The 20,820-nt window shown below is 41.9% G+C and overlaps 1 protein-coding gene across 9 annotated transcripts in view; it reads left to right on the top strand.

Moving 5' to 3' along the window:
• Piezo2 (piezo type mechanosensitive ion channel component 2) overlaps positions 1-20,820 on the top strand; it is a 372,574-nt gene that overhangs the window by 19,459 nt on the left and 332,295 nt on the right. The gene's annotated exons all lie outside the window — the stretch shown is intronic.

Genomic DNA, 20,820 nt, shown 5'->3' with positions numbered 1-20,820 from the left:
GTGTGTGTGTGTGTGTGTGTGTGTGTGTGTGTGTGTGTGATGTATGTAGGGGGGAATTATTTACTAGCTGCTGATGCTCTGTAAAATAAACACACTTCCTTTGAATTCACACACGAGGAAACGGAATGAGAAAATAGGCTTTACAGGACTCAGAGAAATTAAGAGATATTTTTATTGTGTGATCACACATCAGGAAGTGGTGGGCCAGGACATGGACTTCAGATATTAGTTTTTCATTTTTAATCCAGGATACATTTGGCAACCAATATATTGCTCTCAAGTGCTAGCTCCGAGTCTTGTAAAAGCCTCTCATCTGGAATGTCCAATCTATTTCCTCCATTTCTGCCAGAATGATCTTTTAAAGTAGAAAATCTGACTATGCCTCTTAGCAGAGTTCAGTGCTTAAAACTGAGACTTTGTGTTTGGATTCAAGTGTTCATTCATTCTGAGGGGAAGATAAGGGCTGGGGTCCTTGTTGGGTTTGACTTCTCTACCTGGAAAGACCACTTCCTTGTCTCTCCAAGGGCTCTTCCTGGAACTTCACTTGAGCAAAGCTCTGTCAGGATCTGGAGGGAACGTAGTGAGGGTAGGTGACCCTCCCCTTCTAGGGACCCGTATAAAGGACGACTAGGGGTTAGGTAACTAACCGTTATGCTCATTTCTGTAGAGATTTGTATGGTGAGGTGTCATACCCTGTAGGTAGTTTCAGCTGGCATTTTTGGATTCTGGTCTGTTGCATAGGGCATTGTGCCAGATGGCCTAACACAAAAGATGGTGACATAAGAAACGCTGCAAATTCAGAAAGAACTTGGAAGCAATTGCTTAGGACATTGCTTTATTCCTTCTGGGACTCTATTAAGTAGCTTCATGATTCCAAAGGAGCTGGACTAGTCAGTCATATGATTGGATCTAAGGTGGCTCCATCAGGCAGGCCCACGATGAATAACTCACAGTTTCAACTGCAGCTCAGGCTCCTCTTGGAATACCATTCATCCAGTCATCCAGCAAAATATGTGCCAAGTACAATATTACTTATGCTCACCTGAGCTCTGAAAGGTGTATCTTTTTTAATTCATTAAAGGAGCAAAACTTAAATATACATAATGTTTTAGAATATATTTATCAATTGCTAAGTGGTTAAATCATTTAACATTACACAAGATGAAAGACTTCGACATGGTGCAGAGATTAACAACACCTTTTTCATTCTTGAAAATGAAAAAAACATGCACTTTTAAGTCTTCCTCCCCCATGTTTTACACTAATACATTGTGGTCTCTTCTAGTGAATCAGATTGAGTGACATTTCATTAAAATGTAGGAATTTCCAAGTTCATGATTGCTACTGGAATCAGAAAGGCTTTGTTTCATTGGCCAGGATCAGCAGCAACTGGAGTGTCTGCTCTGCCTGCTGTGTTTCAAGTTAGCATGTTATTGGCTATGAAAGCAAAATGTGGTTCTTTATGTCTGGAAAGATAATGTTCCATTTGGTGCATATGAAACCACATGCATAACCCATAGTGAGCACGTATGAGTTGTTAAACCGTATTTTGACTCTCTTGGAAGAAGAGAGAGCAGTATTTTTAAAGAATTTTTAAAGAATTTTGATAGCTTCAGATCTACCAGTGTTCAGTCCAACAGATTATTTAATTACAGTACTTGGTTAAAACAACATTGGATGGATGGATAAATTGACAGATAGATAGATAGACAGGTAGATGATAGATATATAGATAGATAGATAGATAGGTAGGTAGGTAGGTAGATAGATAGATAGACTGACCAACTAACTCTCAGAGAATTGAATGTGTACAACAGGTCATGTTGCTTTTTAATCTGCACCCTAACTCCTTCCATAGTATTTCATTATGTGAATAACCGACCAGGGCCCAAATAGCTTTTAACAGTGAAAATCTCAAGGACAGTTCTTTTAAAGCATAATGAAGCACAGGTTATTTTAAAATGAGCCATAAGTCAGTGTATTTGCAATCACATGCAAATATTTGTTTTTTGTTGCTTTTTCATCATTTACCCAAAGAATTGCTGTCTTTATCCTCTAAGTGCATGTCAGTGAGAAGTAGGGTTGATGTTTCCACTTTCCTCCTCCTCCCAACCCAGTTGCACCCAAAACTTCAAACAGACAAACTGCAAGGGCATTGCTATAAGACAGGATACAAGTGTCCCTAGGGAGAATTCAAAATTCTTAGATAGATTAGCATTTGTATTTCTTGTCCTGGGTTGAACTCTGCCTAACATTCAAGATACTGCAAAGTCCCTCTACAGAACCAAGGGGTTAAGCCTCTTTGGGGCCTAATTAGCTTGATCTAGGAGATAAGTGATTTTTTTTTGGACTGATTCACTTATTGAGTTAAACCTAGTGTAAAACAATGTAACAAATCAAATTTATATTAGTGAATCATCCTGAGGAACTTATTTTACAATAAAATCAGCACACAGCACGGGTGAGAAATTTCTCATACTACCTTTCACTCCTCTGCTTGAAGATGTTTTTCCATCTGGCATTATTTCTGTTCAGAAACACTCCCGCATAGTTGGGATTTCAAAGCAGTCCAAAGGTGAGGTGTGACCGATCGTGTCTTCCTATGTTGTCTGATGTTCTGGTGCTGTTTGAAATAGTTTGTTCTCCTCTTAGAAGTAATCCTAACACATCTTGGAGTTTTCTCTCTGGGCATTTCAAACAATTTGTCCAGCATACTGAAAAAGAAACAAGTGTGTAAGCAGAGTAGCTGAGACAATGCCTGCATGTCCCAAGCCCCCCACCCCTAGGCACAGTGCAAGAGACAGCTAGTCAGGTAGAGGAGGGTACTAGTATGGGATGGCCATCTCTGGCTTGGGCTATGTTTCAGATGTCATTGACTCAAGTACAGTGTGTAGATGATGACTTTACCAAGGTGAAAACAAATGTTACCTCTGGGGAACGAGGCAAGAAGTTTATGGGAATTAAAGAAAAAATATGAGAATTATTATACATGTGCTGACAACATGAACTTTTAGCCATCCAGATGGTAAATAAGAGAAGGCTTAGTATTTTTAATGAAAGGAATAACAGCTGAGCTGTCAGTCTCAGGAATGTGGTTGAACGCTGCCACTATGTCCACTCAGTGGCTTTGGAGCAGCTGTGTTGGGGTGCCAATATCCTTGGAGAATTTGGTGTGTTGGAAGCAGAGGGCACTGGCTTTGTGTCCCTCTGTCAGGTCTGGTGAACCCTATTGATTCTGCAGCTCCCTTAATGCTAGCCTTTCAGAAATGGTAGTTAGGTCTTTCAGGTAGATGGCACATTTTGATTCCATGAACAGTCATCAAAAGGCAAACTTACTGTGTATCAACCACAAGTGTTCAAATTCTGCAAGTTTCAAGACTTACTGATATAGGTGACAGGTGGCATATAGGGAAAACACTTCTAGAAACATGTTACTTTAAACACAGTACATGTCATCCTCTTCTTCCAGAGAAAAGCTGCAGCTAATGCCATGATCTAAGTCTTCAGTTCAGGAATGCAGTGACTAATTTAAAATGGTGCTAGGCAGTGGAGAGTTCCCAAAGACCACAACGAGCATGTATCCACCAGCTGGGTGTATACGTGGTGTTTGTTATATGTGAATCTAATTGTGAAATATGTGTCCTGAAATATGATGAATCATTTTAGGACCCATGGCCTGTGATGCTGGGTGCTCAGTTAAATCACGACACATGCAACTTTAATCATGGTGATTCCTTCATCTAACTAGGTATATTACAGCTCCTAAATCTTAAATTTGGTCATGTCTTGTGATTTAACCAGAGTGCCCTTAACTCTGAGAATTCTATTTTGCTTCTATCCAGGAAATAATTTTCAACCTGGTATCACTTATAGCAGAAAAAAAAATAAGTTTTCAGATTTTATTTATGTCAAGGAACAAAGCAACCCAGCTTCATGAAGTTCCATTCACACACTTCTTGGAAGCCACTTTCTCAAAGGTACTGTGTACATTCCTGTTAATGTCGCTGGGACTCAGAAAAATCTCTCCTGTTCATAGAAACTTCACATCCTTATACATTTTTAAAATAATATACCAGATAGGATTTGTAAGGGATAATGAAAGCATTGGATGCACTCTGGACAATGGCCATATGTTCAATTTCTTAAAATCTCTTATTTCATAAAAATCTTCCCCCTATGCCGACTGTTGGAAAATTGCAGCTATTTTGCATATTCTATGCATATTTTATAGGTAGCCTTCTATGGCTTCATCTGATGAGATTTCCCCCTTAAAATAGGTCTGGGTAGCTTATCTAAAGCCAAGCGAAAAGTGAAACTCTCCATAGGTACTTAGACCATTGTCAAGATGACCATGTAATTGTATTTTATCATTTTGAAGATCAAAGCTTCTCTTTATAGTTTTTGTTGTTCCGCATTTCTCTTGCTCTGGGTGGGGAAAGACCCAAACTTGTTCAGTTAAACACAGCACTTAAATATTCAGAATGGTAGCTTTAGTGCGAACGTTTTTATCTGATGTTATTAAATAAAATGCAAAACTCCCACTTAAATTTAAAGTTTTCATATGAGCAATATACTTTCCTTTCAATATAATATGCTTTTTGCAAGTTTTGGATAGTTAAGATTACATACAGTGTGCTTCACATTCCTGTATTTTAGGCATAACCGTGGCTTCATGTGTATGTAAATTTTATTATTCTTTGCTAATATGACACCACAATGATTTTTCTATCTTGCTACATGCTAATATTTATTATTTCAGTGGCTATATACTATTATCATGAGGTAAATTCTGACCTTATGAACACATTAATTTGGACATTTTAGCTATCTCAAATATTCTTATTTAAACATTAATTTAGTACTTATCTTTCTTGACTTCAAAAAGATTTACACAGTATAATGGGAACAGAGAGAAATCAAAACAGAGACTTTCATTCTTTGAAGTGTTTCTTTAATGTTATTTTGTCACAGGCTGCTTTAATCTTAATATCCTTTTGTAAAACTTAATTTTTAGTTAGTGGTCATCTAGTAAGTGAGCATATTTATTTTTGTTTCAGACTTTTGAATTGGGAGCATTTATTTCCCTAATTTTAGAGGTCATGAATACTTTGTAAGAAACATTTGGTTAACCTATTATCATTATCTCTGGTGAAGACGGAAGAGTAAATTACAAGATAGCTTAGTGATTATGAATTTTATGTCTGTCCTGATTTATTATTAGGTTTAGGAAATAGCAACGTTCCTGGTCATTTAACTCCATAGTCACGAACTCCTCCTCCGCTGTCCATTTGTAGGATGTTAAAAGCTACGTCAGTGGAAGTGCCGACATATTCAGCAAGGTGTGGAAAGCTCTTTGAGCATCTTGGACGCCCTCTAGCCTTACTTCACTCTTCGTGACATAGCGTGATTTGACGAGAAAATTTTCTTTATTAAGTCCTGACAAGTGTAACCTAGCTGTGGACATGGGGTGTCTTTTCCAGCCACTCTGGGAGGTTACATTACCCCCCATCTGCCCTGATTAAAATGGTGTCAGGTGGACCTCCCCATATGATATAAACACGACTTCATATCTATGTAAAAGACATGAGTTGAGGAATACTAGGTGTCTTTTCCAGTTACTTGGAAAAGAAAGAAACAACACCCCTACCAACTCTTAAGATACATTCCAAAATCCTGGAGGTTTTCAGGCACAGGAAATAGTGACTGTCAACACTGGTCTAGCAGCATCCCCTCCAAGCTATCAGCTGTACAATTCCTCAGGCCAAGCCAGGCCCACTTAGTGTCTGAGAGTTGAGCTAGGTACCCATGCCTCCCCAAGGACCCCAAGTGAGTTGAGAACCATCTCATTAAGATCACAAGGCCAGCTTTTTCTTATCTTGATTGGGGACTTTTTAAATGGGCATATGAAGTGTCGTGGGCTTGCCATCTTGGGTGACTGTGACTGTATGGGGGCAATGAAGGCAGGGGTACATGGACTTTCATCCTGGAAATGAATCTGTGCATTGCTTCTTAGGGAAATAAAGTACTAGGATCATTTTTTCATCATCTCATCTGAAACTCATGCCACTTGTGAGTATAACCAGTTCCACAGCCTTCCTGACAAGTCAGATTCCGATTCCTTCTTGAATCAAAGACACTGTCCTTAGGCAGAGGCAAAACTGTGCCTCCACTGTGTATAGACAAAACTCCGAGACAGCTGCCAGTACTCTACACATGGTGTCCAAATGACCGGATTGCATTCTGTCCTTGGGAGTTGCCGAATGGGAACTATGCTGAGGGGTGTTGAGCTCTTTTCTGGGCTACCCATGAGGACTGCTGGCATTGTAATTGAAAGTCTGTGGCTATAAAAGCAATTCCTATGAAATTTCATTTTCTCCAGTAGCCTGAGGAACATACCACAGTAGCGTGCCTCTCCCTTGTAATTGTCAAAAAACCTACTGCCGAATGAAAAGTGTCCAGTGGATAAGGCTGAGGCTTTGTAGTTTGAGTAGTTATTTCTGAGGCCCTTGAGTGCTCAGCTATAGAATTTGAAAATTGTTGTAAAGGTCAACAATCATTCTAGAGATAGTCTCCCTTAATCTTAAAATTCCTGATGTCTTTATTTTAAGGTCACACAATAAAACCAGAGTAGTTTCAGTACTCACTCGAAGTCATATCATTTTTTGAAGATTAGCCATGAAAGGGATGTTTGACTACTTAGAGCATACACTACGCTAATATAGTCAGTTCCACTCTACATCAGCCAGGTTGTCAGTATTGGCTTGGCTGGGGCTGTTGGCACCCATGAATATTTATTTCATTAGAATCAGGGTAGTAGCATGCTGAATATTGAAGAGGTGCAGAGTGAAAAGTTATGTCTGAAAGGGTTATACTGTCATTCACATGACAAGAAAGTCAGACGACAAATTTTGTCTCGTCTCTTCTCTTTCTTTCTTTTCTTTTTTTTTTTTTTTTTTTTTTTTTGGTTTTTCGAGACTGGGTTTCTCTGTTGTAGCTCTGCTCCTTTCCTGGATCTCGCTCCGTAGACCAGGCTGGCCTCAAACTCACAAAGATCCGCCTGCCTCTGCCTCCCAAGTGCTGGGATCAAAGGCGTGCGCCACCACCGCCCGGCGTCTCTTCTCTTTCTGATCTTTCCCCCTTGAGACCCTGTGGGGGCAGAAGGGGTGGCCTCCTGTGCTTCCATGTCACAGAGAATGTACTAAGGGGTAGGTAGCCTATCTGATAGTCTTCGGGTACTTCCTTTTGTCAAATAAAATATTTGGTCAAGGGCTGGAGAGATGGATCAGTGATTAAAAGCATTTGTAGCTCTTGTGGAGGATCCAGGTTCAGTTCCTAGAACCCACATAGCGGCTCATAGCCCTCTGTGACTCCAGTCCCAGCAGATCTGACCTCTTCTTCTCACCCCCTACGAGCACCAGACATGCACATGGTACACACACACACACACACACACACACACACACACACACACACACACACGCAGACACTCACACAAATAAAGTACAAGCAAACACACCTTTAAAAATTATACTTGCTCAAGCAGTTTAGCTGGTAATTTATGAGCTGAAGATCAGTGCTTGGAGGCCAGGTCCGCTCTGCACTGGTGAATTTGTTGTGTGTGAATGAGTCCCCTAAGTTGCCTTGTGGGGAGGGACCCTTTATAGTTCACTGTTTCTTGGGAGACAGAAGTGGGGTTAGAAGAAGGGTGCTGTTTTCTTGAAGCACAGGGCACAGTGTCCCCCCCCCCCTTTTTTTTTTAAGCAAATGCTTGCTTTTGTCATTTTGTGAATCCAGGCAGCTCAAGTCAAGTGTTCATGTATGCTAACCCTGGGTGGGGCCCCCTGTTAGATACAAAAATGAGTGAGTAAAATGGCTTGCATCCCTAGAGGTCTAAACACAGAGCTCTGCTTCTGAGGTGATGATGGGTGGAAGTTAGAAATGCAGTAGCCCAGAGGCTGTGCTTGACCATTCCAGGAACAGAACTGCTCTCTGCGTGTGGCACATCCTTTAGTCTGCCTCAGTGCTGTCTTCATAGGAGATAAGAGCCAGGCTTTCTAGCAAACCTAAGATTTCATACATCTCACAGAAGGTTTAATGCCATATCCATCATCCCCAGAGGTTATTTGGGTTCACTTCTGCAGTCAATTTGGCAAAAAGTAATCTTATGACTGAGTATGTGGCTTTTTCATCCCAATAGTGAGATCCTGCCCATGAGTTGTTACCATGGCTTCTCTAGCTGCAGCAAGGCCAGTCCATGAGAACTTAGGGGATATGCAGAGGATACAGGTCACATTGGGATGCTTGGGTCTCAAGACTATACTTCATGCTCAAATGCTGGGGTTAGGATATATGTTGAGGTCATGACACCTATATTCTGGGGATTTGGGCCTGTTTGGCTAAAGCGTTGTTGGCTTTTCTTCAGAGGTGTTCCAGTCAGCCAGTGTGGTCGTGTCAAGAAGTGCTGTCATTGATTTTGAGCTCAAAGGATCTTTCCAATACCCCAAACCCAAATGAACAACAAGAAAGTGCAGTAAAAAGCCACCTTTAACTTTGCAAACATTCAAATACTTGATGCTGTAGCTGCGCAGTTTCGAGGCAATCAGTTGAGCTAGAACTGCATACATAAATATGGAGCTGGAAAGAGACCTCCCTGGTTAAGAGCACCGGTTGCTCTTCCAGAAAATCCTGGGTTCCATTCTCAGCACCCACATGGCTGATCCCCAAAGTCTGTAACTCCAGTTCCAGGGGATCCAACACCCTCTTCTGGATGCCACAGATACCACCATGCACGTGATGCAGACATCCATGCAGACGAAACGCTTATACATATAAAAATAAACATAATAAATAAACATGCACAAATGTGAACCATCTTTGGGAGCCTAGTCTTCTTTTTCTTCTACCTTCCCTCTCTTTAATCCCCCCTCTACCCTTTTCTTGTTCTGTGGTACAGGGGATTGAGCAGAGACTTCATTCATTCTAGACAAGTGTTCTGCCACTGAATTATATCCCCAGACCTGTTTTGGTTTTTGACATATGGTCCTAGTGTAGGGACTTTGAAGGACTATTCATGCACCTTCAAAAGCAGCAGCCTACTGCTGCCATGTGCCATAGAAGCCTGATTCTGGTAGGAGGTATAAATTATTATTATTATTTTTAAAGAGGATATCTAGATTTTTTTTTATAAGAACTCTTATGTCAGTTCAGGTCTTTGTCAGGAAAACAAAAGCCTCTTTGCATGTTCTAAACATAGAGGGCTAATATGCGGTGCTGCTGGGGGTTTCCTCCACTGTGCACAGGGAAGGTCCCCCAGATCCCAGAGATCTCCAGCCCAGGTGCCCAGCATGGCTCCCTGTAGCCCTAGGGCTCAGGGGTCCGTGGGAACTGCTGTTGGCTATCTTGGTAGAGACATCACTGTGGGCAATGCCGAGGTACACAGGCACATGGAGACCTTCCCAGCAGGCGTCTGACCTGGTGGCCACCAAACCCATTTATGACTCCCCTACAGGCAGCTCAGCTGTTCCCCCTTCCCAGATCAACAAGGTGCCTTTCTCTTCAGACTGACAGATTAAGTGGAAGAAATGGATCTGGAGATACCGAAGGTCTCGGAGTGGGCACAGGGGAAGGGAAGGAGCACAGAGCAGCACACTCATGGGCTTTGATATTCTGGTTGTTAATCTAAATTTAAAGCTATCCTCTAGCCAACACTCTGTGTTCCAGAGAAAAATGCCTCTGCAGGACAGCAGACAGGAAAAAATCCAGGATGCCCAGGACCGGCCATCAGGAGGCAGGGAGGCAGCCTTGGACTGCATCATCTGGTCAGGAGTCAATACACTGAATCTGCTCACTCTTTCCCACTCAGGCCAGCATCTCCCGGAAACAGGAAACAACAATCATTTTCTTTATTGCTGTAAGCTCTGATTTGAAGAGAGGTCAGGACCCTGAAATGGACCAATCAGTGGACTGAAATCCCACGAGATTTCACTTGATTTAAACAAATTTGTGGCTCTTTCAGCGTGCGTCCTAACATCCTGGCAGCCACAGTGTTGTGGTGGTCAGGGCTTCACATGGAGTGAGGTTCTTTTTAGAAAATATATTTGTTGTTGTTGTTGGTGGTGGTGGGGTATGGTGTGTGTGTGTGTGTGTGTGTGTGTTTGGTGTGTGTTGGTGTATGTGCACACATGCCATAGCACATATGTGGAAGTCAGAACACAGCTTTGGGACATTAGATCTCTCTTTCACCTTTGAGTGGATTCTGAGGATCAAGCTCAGGTCAGGTTTCCATGTCAAAGGCTTTTTCCTCCTGAGCCATCTTGCCAGGGCAGTCTTTACTTTTTTCATTCTGAACACAAGGATTTGTTTTGTTTAGAAATGAATTCAGATGAGATCTGCCCTTTTAGGACATTCACCTGCATGCTTCTTAGGGAAGTATAGAGAGAAGACAGTCATTTGCAAACTGTGTTCCCGGGGACTGGTCACTGTCCACCTACCATGCCGTGGTGGCAAGTGGGACGCTGTTTCCTCTATATGTGTTGTAAAAGTGATAGATTTGTCTCAATTCTTTCTCTCTACCTTACTTCCTGACTAATAACTTTTGTTCCACATTATATACCTATAAAGTCAGATCTAACTTGAAATTTCGGCCTGAGAAATCCAAGAAAGTAAACCACCTATAAATCAAAATGTCAGCATTTTACTTTTTATCAAGGACTGGCTGATCCTTGCCCACAGCAGCTTGCTTCTGCTATGCTTTGGCTCACGCACCCAATTCTGAGTCTTAAACTTGTTCTTTCTGTGGAAAGAGACTTCTCCTCACCTAATAAATAGCCAAAGGAGCAGGGCCACTCAAGCACGTGCCAATTAAGAATGCCTTTAGTCTTACAGAGGGTTGCTAAGACAGTTTGTTGCCATAGTGCCTTTAGCCAAAGAATCCTTTCACCTCCCCCACTCACTGACCACATGGACCATAAAATGCTAGTGAAAGCCCAGCTGCACTTCTGTTGGGCTGTGGGGATGCATGGTTTAGACTGCTCTCACTGTTGACTCAGTGCATTAGGAGAGGTGTGCATGACACTCCTGCTCTGATGTCACCTTTCCCTCGTCCCCAGAGACAGAGGTGCCTCTGGCCCCTGTGGATGTGCTAGGTTTCACCCACCACCTTGGTAGAGAAGGTGTGATAGGGTATGAGTGCTGCCCGTGGAAAGGGGACCTTGTTGCTGTATAAGACGAAACCCATGTGACTCCCTCACACTTCCTTTGGTGTTATGTATATTTCACTGATGTATTTGAGTGGCAGTATGCCAGAGTAGCAGGAGGTTGGTCCTCCTGGCCCTGTGATCTGTTATTAGCCAGCTGTGACATGTACATGTATCCTCAGTGCCCATACCTGTATTCAGAACAGGACAAGCAATACCCACTGGATCTTGGTGGACAGTTGGCCTTCTGAAGGCTCCTCCTCTGGAGGTCAGATGGCCACAGCTGGAGACTACTCTTTACATTTGCATCTGTAATGAACATGTATGAACCGTCCTCATCACTTCATTTAAACATGGAGTTTAATGAAACATCATTGGCATTGTAGACAGTATCACAAGCAATCTAGACATGGGAGTTTGGGGAGGATGTTCACTGGTTGTGTGCAAAAGTACTGTATTATATAAGGGACCTGCACATCCTTGGTTTGCTCTCAACGGGGTCTCCTGGGACTGATTCCCTGTAGAGACCAAAGGACGACTGCACATTCAACTCTTTTAAACTAAGGTGAGGTGCCCTTTTTGCTCTTCATAAACTTTCTGTTCAAGAGTATTTTTCTAATCGTATTTTTTTCCTTGTGAAATTTTGCACATAAAATCTAGCTGTGGTTGGATTGGAAATACCATGTCTTTTACTTGAGGCATATTTTAGTTGATTCAAATTTTCCTGAACAAATGCATAGCTCATGAGTACTGTTCACTGGATATAGATTCCATGAGAACTTTCTCTAAGTGATTTTAGGGGCAGACAGGCACTAAGGCTTTTAGCAAGTGAGTAATCTACTTTCTTTTCTGTTTTTCTTTCTTTGCTTTTTTGAGACAAGGTTTCCCTGAGAGGCAGTCCTTGCTGTCCTGGAACTCACTCTGTAGACCAGGCTGGCCTTGAACTCATAGAGATTCACCTGCCTCTGCCTCACGAGTGCTGGGATTAAAGACGTGTGCCACCACAGCCTGGCAAGTATTCTAACTTCATCAGAGGAAATTTTAACCCCTCTAGCCATTTTGTCTGGAGCCAGAGAATCTCTGATCATCTCTCAAATCTATGGTGCTATAGGTTTAGAGCAAATTGATAGAAAAATGTAAGTTTACTCAGGCACATTGTTCCTTGAAGTCACTGTCAGGCCACAAGCATGCATTCTGACTTCCCCCTGGTCTGCAGCAACCGGGGACGGGGGGAGTGGGAGCATTGGATTTTACTGTGGGTTTTAGTATTGGCCCTTTGTGATTCTCCCCACATGTAACCTAATGCAAGGTTAAGATTTAACAATATATGAAGGGAAACCACCAGGATTTCTAGTGATATTATTAATTCCATTACAAAGTTTAAATAGGACTGATGTTTTGATTTCTGTGTCATTAAACATGAATTTCAGTTGTCTGGGATATAATAAATGGCACTTTACAGAACAGCTATAGCAAAATCTGTTTTGTTGCCCATAGAATAGTAACCACAACATTCCAAGATGTCTTTTGCAAAAATGAACACAACTGAGTGAGTGATTTACTTTGAAGAGAAGCAGTAAAGTGTTCTAGAGGGTAGGTGATAGATTGCTATACATTATTACATCCAAATACTTACCTTTACCTGCTTATTTTAAGTTCCCCATTTTCCCCCACCCCCAATGTTTCCAATGTTCAGCAATAAAATACAGCCTAGCGTGTTTGGGTTTTATATATAAGGAAGTTTATCTACTACATAAAAGTAAAATGCTGAGGAGAACAAGCATGCTAAGTGCATTTGTAAGCATGTGTCTCATTCTCACTACCTAACAGGCAATGATATTGACTTACATCCTTTCTCTCAGTAGACATGTGTTCTGTCTTCAAAAGATTTTAGATATGTTTGTAATCTGCCACATATATATCCATAAACTCCAAAAGGAGCCTACAGAGCTGCTGTAATTGAGGTCAGGGGAAAGGTACACTTGAAAGTCAGTTAAAAATGTTCTTTATTGAACGAGCACTCTGGCCAATTCTCAGTCAGGACCTCTACGTAGGGGTCCCTATTCTTGTGGTTAGGACATTGTCTGAGGTGATTTGCCTCTGAGCTGAATTGTGTTAACTCTTTCCAATCCCCTGGAATCACAGCATTTCCTGGAGGTCGTTTGAGCGTGTGAAAGCTGCTCACTCTGCTCAAGCCTGTTCCTTGGCCATCCATCCTGAGGCATTGCTCTCTGTGAAACGATTTTCTCCTATGAAGGCATTTAGTCTCCTCCCTTGTACTGAGGACAAACAGAGAGACTATTGTCATAGCTCATGAAAGGCGGACCTGTTGAGAGAAGTGACCATGTCATGTTCATTTTAGGCTAACATGGCATTTTTTAATGTTTCTAGGCACACTGGGTAAAGAGAAAGTTAAAATACATTCAGGAATACATTTCCATTTTATCTGTTGAAAAGTAAATCTTGAATGTCTTAAGGAAATAGATTGTCATGCCTTCCATAAACTCCCAAACTCACATCAATTAAATAATCCTGCTAAAGAGTGACTAGATTATATGGGACTAGATGTGGTTCACTGGGTCACTGTTTTTTTCCAGATGAATCTTTCCTGGAGAGAGGGTTAATCTAATTGTGTTTCAGGGCTTTCGGGGCTTATAAATGAGCAGAAGACATATGAGTACTTGAGTTGCTTGTCAAGTGGTGGATGGACCCAAATGTGGAAGTGTGTTGTGAGATGAATGCTCTACAAGCTGAAATGGATTTCTAAGACAAGCTATCATTCTCTATCCATCAACTTGCATCAAGAATCATGCACCCCCTTTTAAATAAGTTTAGAACAGTTTACTTCTGTGACCTGTAAACCAAAGAAATAAGTTTGATCTTCAAGTTCATTTCCAGCCCAAACACTGGTTGTCAAATGGAATGTGGGTCAATATTGATTTATATGTTTGTGTGTGGCAGCTGTGGTTTTTGGTTACAGCTTATAGAAACAAAACTAAATCTTGGTTAAAGAAAATAGGTTAGTTAATTAGTACTTCCTCTATTATGGCAATGTCCAGGCATCTAGACCTCACATCTCTCCCTTCCCTGGCCCTGTTTTTTTCTGTGTTATGATTATTCTTTACAAAGCCATTTCTTGCCAAATGACAACAAGAAGATGTCATTAATAGACAGAATCCCCCTGAAGAGTATTTATTCTTTCCATTGCTCTGTTGACAACTTGAAGAGGACATGCCATGGCTCTTCTGGGACTCCTGTGCCAACCACTATGCTTGTGAAGGGGCTGCATTGGCTGAGTGAGGTCAAACCTAGGGCATAGGATCTGGTCTCTACATCCAAGCTTTAGACCAAGAGGGAGGAAGATCCCTGAGAGAATGCATTGAAAGTGCACTGTGGCTACACACCACTCACGATTTTAGTGATTTGCAACATCAAGGTTGATTTCTTACCTGCCCTGCTTGTTTGTGGCAACATGGCAGAAGCCTTGTCATGAAGCCTCTTTGATGAAGGTGGTCTGATGGGCAGCATGTCATTGAGCCCTTCCAGAGAAAAGAAAGCTCCCAACTACTCCATAGTGCTGAAAATGTGATTGTCCTGTGCTAGGAGGACTGTGTGTGTGTGTGTGTGTGTGTGTGTGTGTGTGTGTGTGTGTGTGTGTGTGTGTGTATGTGTGGTGGTGGTGGTGGTGGCTGTAGCTATAAGCATGAACAATCTCCCAAATGTTTGCCAACAGTGTGACAGGTGAAGTACTCAAGCATCTGTCAGAAGCCTTGCCATGCTGCCTGAGGAATTACTGGCATGGATGGCAGACACACAGCAGGTATTCCCTCAACAGACACCCTATCACGTTCATGCCTGGGGTCAAACCTTGGGGACAAAGACTCAGTGAGGCATGTTGAGCTATGACAGTGAAGGCATATTGAATCTTGAGCAACAGTAGGCACAGTGAGCAGGACGCAGGAGAGATGATTATACCTATTAATCTTATATCTATCAGAGCTTCCAGAACCAATAGGGACATGCTGAATCTTCTGAGACTGATACAAAAGATTCGGACCAGGTGATCAGAAAAAAAAAAAGCAGAGAGATTTTGCCTCAATCAAAGAAGATGCTTCTTACTATTTGAAACTATAGGATCCTTGGTGTTTCCATAGTTCCCTCTTCTCAAAGTAGTATGATGGATAGAAGGAGTTTAGGGATAATGTGAGAAGCTGATAAGCTGAAGCCTTTTAGGGGCCCTCTCATTCTGAGACTCTTGGATTTGGATTCTTTGTAATAAGTTCATTATTCAGCTATATAAGGCTAGAAAAAAAATTGTAGGATGTGAGCCTGTTACCACAAAGTCTGTTTCCCATGGCTCTGAAAATGCTAATCAGTGAGCCTTTACTCCAGACCATAGTTCTGAATTTGCTGTTCCTTGAACTCTTGCGCCCAAGTCTCCAGAGCTCCTCACGGGGAAGGAGTTGTGAGGGATGCCTTTTCACATAGCATGAATGTTTGCTGAAAATGTTCTTTTCAACACTTGGAAATATTGACACTGCTCCCCTCAGATTATGGTAGTTTGAGTCTTTAAAAATTCCCTAGGGAGGTACCGTGCAAACAGAACAACAGAAACCTGGCCATGGCTTTGGAGGTTATCTACTGGAATGTGCCTGTTCTAGATCAGGATGTAGACACCTAAGACTGATGAAACTGGTTAGTTTTAACTCCCTGGTTGACTCTGGAGCCAGTCTAGACCCTCAGCTGACTGACCTCAGGTCTGTGACCATCTAGAGATGCTAGGTACAGGTTTAGTCTATAAATCATCAAGTCAAAAGTCACTACTTGTGTGAATCTGAATCCCATGTCTAGTTCCATAGGAATAGTCTAGGTTTGTATAGAGTCCCAAGGTCATTATATGAATTATTTAAACCACCTCTCTCTTCTTATTGTATAGAACAAGAACATGAAGTTCATTTTTTTTCACACATAAACTCAAAGGGCCTCTTGATTCTAAGTCACTAGTTTGTGACAAAGAAAATTCGAGAGTATTAGTTTGACTTGTAGTCAGGACTGCTGGGTGTCCCTTTTCTTTCCCTGCTGTTTCTTACCCATCTCTGTGTCCTGTCAGCCTCCTTCCTCCCCAAGTTTCCACGAGTTCTAAGGGTTAGCACCTCCCTGCATTGCTATTGAATCCATTTCCTCACCTGTAGCTTCAGCCTCCTCCTCAGGAAGGAGTCTGATGGGTGATTTCCCATCAGATATCTACCCAGGCCAATGGCCCTGGGTTAGCAAAGAATATACGAGCATCAGAACAATCACTAAGAGAAAGTATCAAGGGAAGGCCGTAGGGAAATGTTCCCCAAAGACAAGTATGTTGATGATGGAAGATGGGAAGGGAGATGTGAGACTATAAATTTGTACTGTGAGGCTGTCTTTATTTAACTGATTCTGGGCAGAGAGGCTGTATGCTCTATAAGCTGTAGACTTAGTAATTGATGTTCAACTTACTTAAAAATTTCAGACATTTTAGTATGATTCACATTCTTTAAGAATTTTTTTTAAAGGATTTTATTTTTATTTTATGTGTATGGGTGTTTTGCCTGCATGTTGGTGAGTGCACCGCATGTGTGCAGCATTGTTGGCATTTTCTTTGGGCCACCAATCAGCTCCCAAATAAGAACTTGGAGACTTATTATTAGTTATGATGCTCGGTCTTAGCTTAGGCTTGTCCCATTAGCTCTTTTAACTTAATTTAACCTGTTTCTATTTATCTATGTTTTGCCTCAGAGCTTTATACCTTTCTTTCATTCTGTATGTCCTACTTTCCTACTTACTCCATGTCTGTCTGTCTGGCCCCTGGCATCTTTTTGGAGTCTCTTTTCTTTCTTTCTCAAGCCTAAATTCCTCCTCTTACTTACTCTCTCTGCCTGGAATTCTCACCTATACCTTCTCCCTTGCTAATGGCCATTCAGCTTTTTACTAGACCAATCAGGCAAGGTAAAACACAACACATCTTTACATAATTAAACAAATGCAACACATCTTTACATAGTTAAACACATTTTGCAACATAAGCAAATGCAGCACATCTTTGCATAGTTAAATAAATATTCCAAAACAGTGCAGTACTCATGGAGGCCAGAAGAGGGCGTCAGATCCTCTGGAAGTGATGTTACGGAAGGTTGTTAGCCACCATCTGGGTGCTTGGAACTGAAACCACCACTGAGTCATTTCTTTGGCCCTTGACTCATATGTAAAATAGCTTAATTTGATTAACCCATTTATTGAGTGTGGGTTTTGGATTTGTGTGTGTGTGTGCGGGGGGGGGGGGGGGGGGGGCAGGATCTTCCTATATAGCTCGGGATGGCCTCTAGCTCAGGATCATCCTTCCTCTATCTCCTGAGCACTGAGATCAAAGGCTTGAGCCAACACAATCATTTACAAAGTTTTGTTTTAGGGCCAGTGAGATGGGTCAGTGGGTATATGTGCCTGCTGCCAAACCTGACATCCTGAGTTTGATCCCTGGGACCAACAAGGTAGGAGAAACCAGACTCTCACTAGTTGTCTAACCTCTTGTTTGTACCCTCCAAACACACACAAATTAAAATGTTGAACAAAGTTAAGTTTTGTTTTAAATATCGAATGGATTTTTATTTGTTAAGAATAATGAAGCTTTTTGAAAAATCTTATAATTTAATTTAATTTTACACATCAGTCACAGATTCCCCTGTCCTCCCTCCTCCCGCCCTCCCCCTGCCCTCCCCCTAGCCCAACCCCATTCCCATCTCCTCCAGGGCAAGGACTCCTCTGGGGATTCAGCTCAGCCTGGTAGATTCAGTCCAGGCAGGTCCAGTCCCCTCCTCCCTTCACCCAGGCTGAGCAAAGTGTCCCTGCATAGGCCCCAGGTTACAAACAGCCAGCTCATGCACTAAGGACAGGTCCTGGTCCCACTGCCTGGGGGCCTCCCAAACTGTTCAAGTTAATCAGCTGTTTCACTATCCAGAGGACCTGATCCAGCTGGAGGCTCCTCAGCCATTGGTTCATAGTTCATGCATTTCCACTAGTTTGGCTATTTGTCCCTGTGCTTTTTCCAATCTTGGTCTCAACAATTTTCGCTCATACAATCCCTCCTCTTTCTCACCAATTGGACTCCCAGAGCTCCATCTAGGGCCTGGCCGTGGATCTCTGCATCTGCTTCCATCAGTCATTGGATGAGAGTTCTAGCACGACAGTTAGGGTGTTCGGCCATCTGATCACCAGAGTTGGTCAGTTCGGGCTTTCTCTCAACCATTGCCAATAGTCTATTGTGGACGTATCAGTGGATTTCTGGGGACCTCTCTAGCACTTTGGTTCTTCCTATTCCCATGGGGTCTTCATTTATCATGGTCTCTTTTACCTTGTTCTCCCTCTCTGTTCTTGATTCAGCTGGGATCTCCTGCTCCCCTAAGCTCTCTTTCCCTCGACCCTTGCCCTTCATTACCTCCCCCTCCATGTCCAGTTTGCTCATGTAAATCTCATCCATTTCTCTGTCGTTGGGCAATCCCTGTATCTTTCTTAGGGTCCTCTTTTCTAGGTAGCCTCCCTGGAGTTGTGAGTAGCAGTCTAATCATCCTTTGTTTTATATCTAGTATCCACCTATGAGTGAGTACATATCATGTTTGTCTTTCTGAGTCTGGATTACCTCACTCAGGATGATTTTTTCTAGATCCATCCATTTGCCTGCAAACCTCATGATGTCATTGTTTTTCTCTGCTGAGTAGTACTCCATTTTATTATGTATATGTATATGTACCACATTTTATTCATCCATTCTTCAGTTGAAGGGAATCTAGGTTGTTTCCAGGTTCTGGCTATTACAAATAATGCTGCTATGAACATAGCTGAGCATGTGCCCTTGTGGTATGATTGAGCATTCCTTGGGAATATGCCCAAGAAGCTTGCAGGATCCATTTGCTCTAAACCTTACACTGTTAAACAAGATACAATTTGAAATAAAAGATACTTAACAACAGTATTAGACATAAAGTAGTTTCATTTTATAATTGATATTGTTTGTATGAAATGGTACTTTATAAAAACAGTTACTTTTATATTATCCTATAGCTGAAGAGACCTCATTCATTTCTGTTCTCTGCCTCCCTGACCCTCAAGAGCACATCATGAGACCAGTGTGAGTCATGGTGGGGACTTGCATGTAGTTTCAGTCTCTGATAACCTTATGAGTCCTGGATTCTTAAGGAAATTAGGAATTTTCAGGAATACTCTTGAAGACTAGAGAGGGTTGGCAAAGGGTTTGAGCTGGCTCATTTAGGGCACCATGAGTGAACTTGAGTGGGATGAATATAGAATAGTGTGGGCTTCCATTTAGCTGGGTAAGGCTTACGAAGGGTCTGTACTCTACTCTGAATCTAGGAACCCCTTGGGCATACCATTAAAGTCATACTTCCCATGGGAATACTTCCCCACCCACTAGGAACTCCTTGAGTTAGTTCATTATCTTTCTTCTTCGCTGTATGTCCCACAGTTCTCCAGGCTGTCACTGAAGTACCCTGAAAGGGAAAATACAGTGAGCATGACTTGGAAAAGAGTCTAGGTGGGTGTCTTAGAGTTCCTATTGCTGTAAGAGACACCATGACCACCACAACTCTTATAAGGAAAGCATTTAATTGGGGTGGCTTGCTTAGAGTTTTAGAGTTTCAGTCCATTATCATCATAGTAGCATGCAGGCAGACATGGTGCTGTAGCTGTAGCTGAGAGTCTTACATCTTGCAGGCAACAGGAAGTTGACTGAGACACAGGGCGATATCTTGAGCAAAGGAAACCTTAAAGCCCACCCCCACAGTGACACACTTCCTCTGAAAGGCCATATCCATTCCAACAAAGCCACACCTCCTAATAGGACCACTCCCTGTGGGCTTCTGGGGGCCAATTACATTCAGATTACCACAGTGGGTATCACAGAGTAGAGTGCAATGCCTCTCGATATGGTGTGAACTGCACTTCTTAGTGGGTGGGCAGGCTCTTAACATGTGGTTGACCTTCTGGCATTGGCTGAGTTCCAATGCTCTCATCATCCTAACCGTCAATTAGTTTCCTGACTTTTGCCTCCATTCCTTGAACATTTTTGTGATAATTAATTTCATTGCTTTTTAAAACGCCTTCAAATGGGAGGAAAAAATCAAATGGAATAATTTGTTGAAACCAATTATTTTAGTAAAAGAATCAAATTATTGTGGATTCAGAGCCATGGATCTATTCAATTAAAAACCTCATTCTGTGCATAATTGCAGAAAACCTCTTCCAACTCTAAATTTCTTCCCCAGTCTTCTCTGCAGAGCATGACACAGCTTCATATACATTTGTTGAGGAAACAGGACCAGCAGATAAGTGTGTTAGCTTCCTTTCTCATCTGAAATTGTTGATTGCTTTCTTGCATTTTAAAATATCCCAACTTAATATAAGAACAACAAAAGTGTATAGATATTATCAATAAGTTACAGAAAAAGAAAATAAACCTTACTACTAATAAAAAATGTAAATTAAAATGACAAGATGCCATATCTTGTCTTTCGGAAAATAAATGGCAAAACAGATGGACTGAGTTGATATCGGTGAGGGTGCATTTGACAAGGGGCTTCTTTCT

The sequence above is a fragment of the Peromyscus californicus genome, unplaced genomic scaffold (assembly GCF_007827085.1).
Source record: "Peromyscus californicus insignis strain IS unplaced genomic scaffold, ASM782708v3 Scaffold_17__1_contigs__length_78620276, whole genome shotgun sequence".
Taxonomy (NCBI): Eukaryota; Metazoa; Chordata; class Mammalia; order Rodentia; family Cricetidae; genus Peromyscus; species Peromyscus californicus.
Note: the sequence above shows the minus strand (reverse complement) of the source record. Positions and strands in the feature narration are given on the sequence as shown.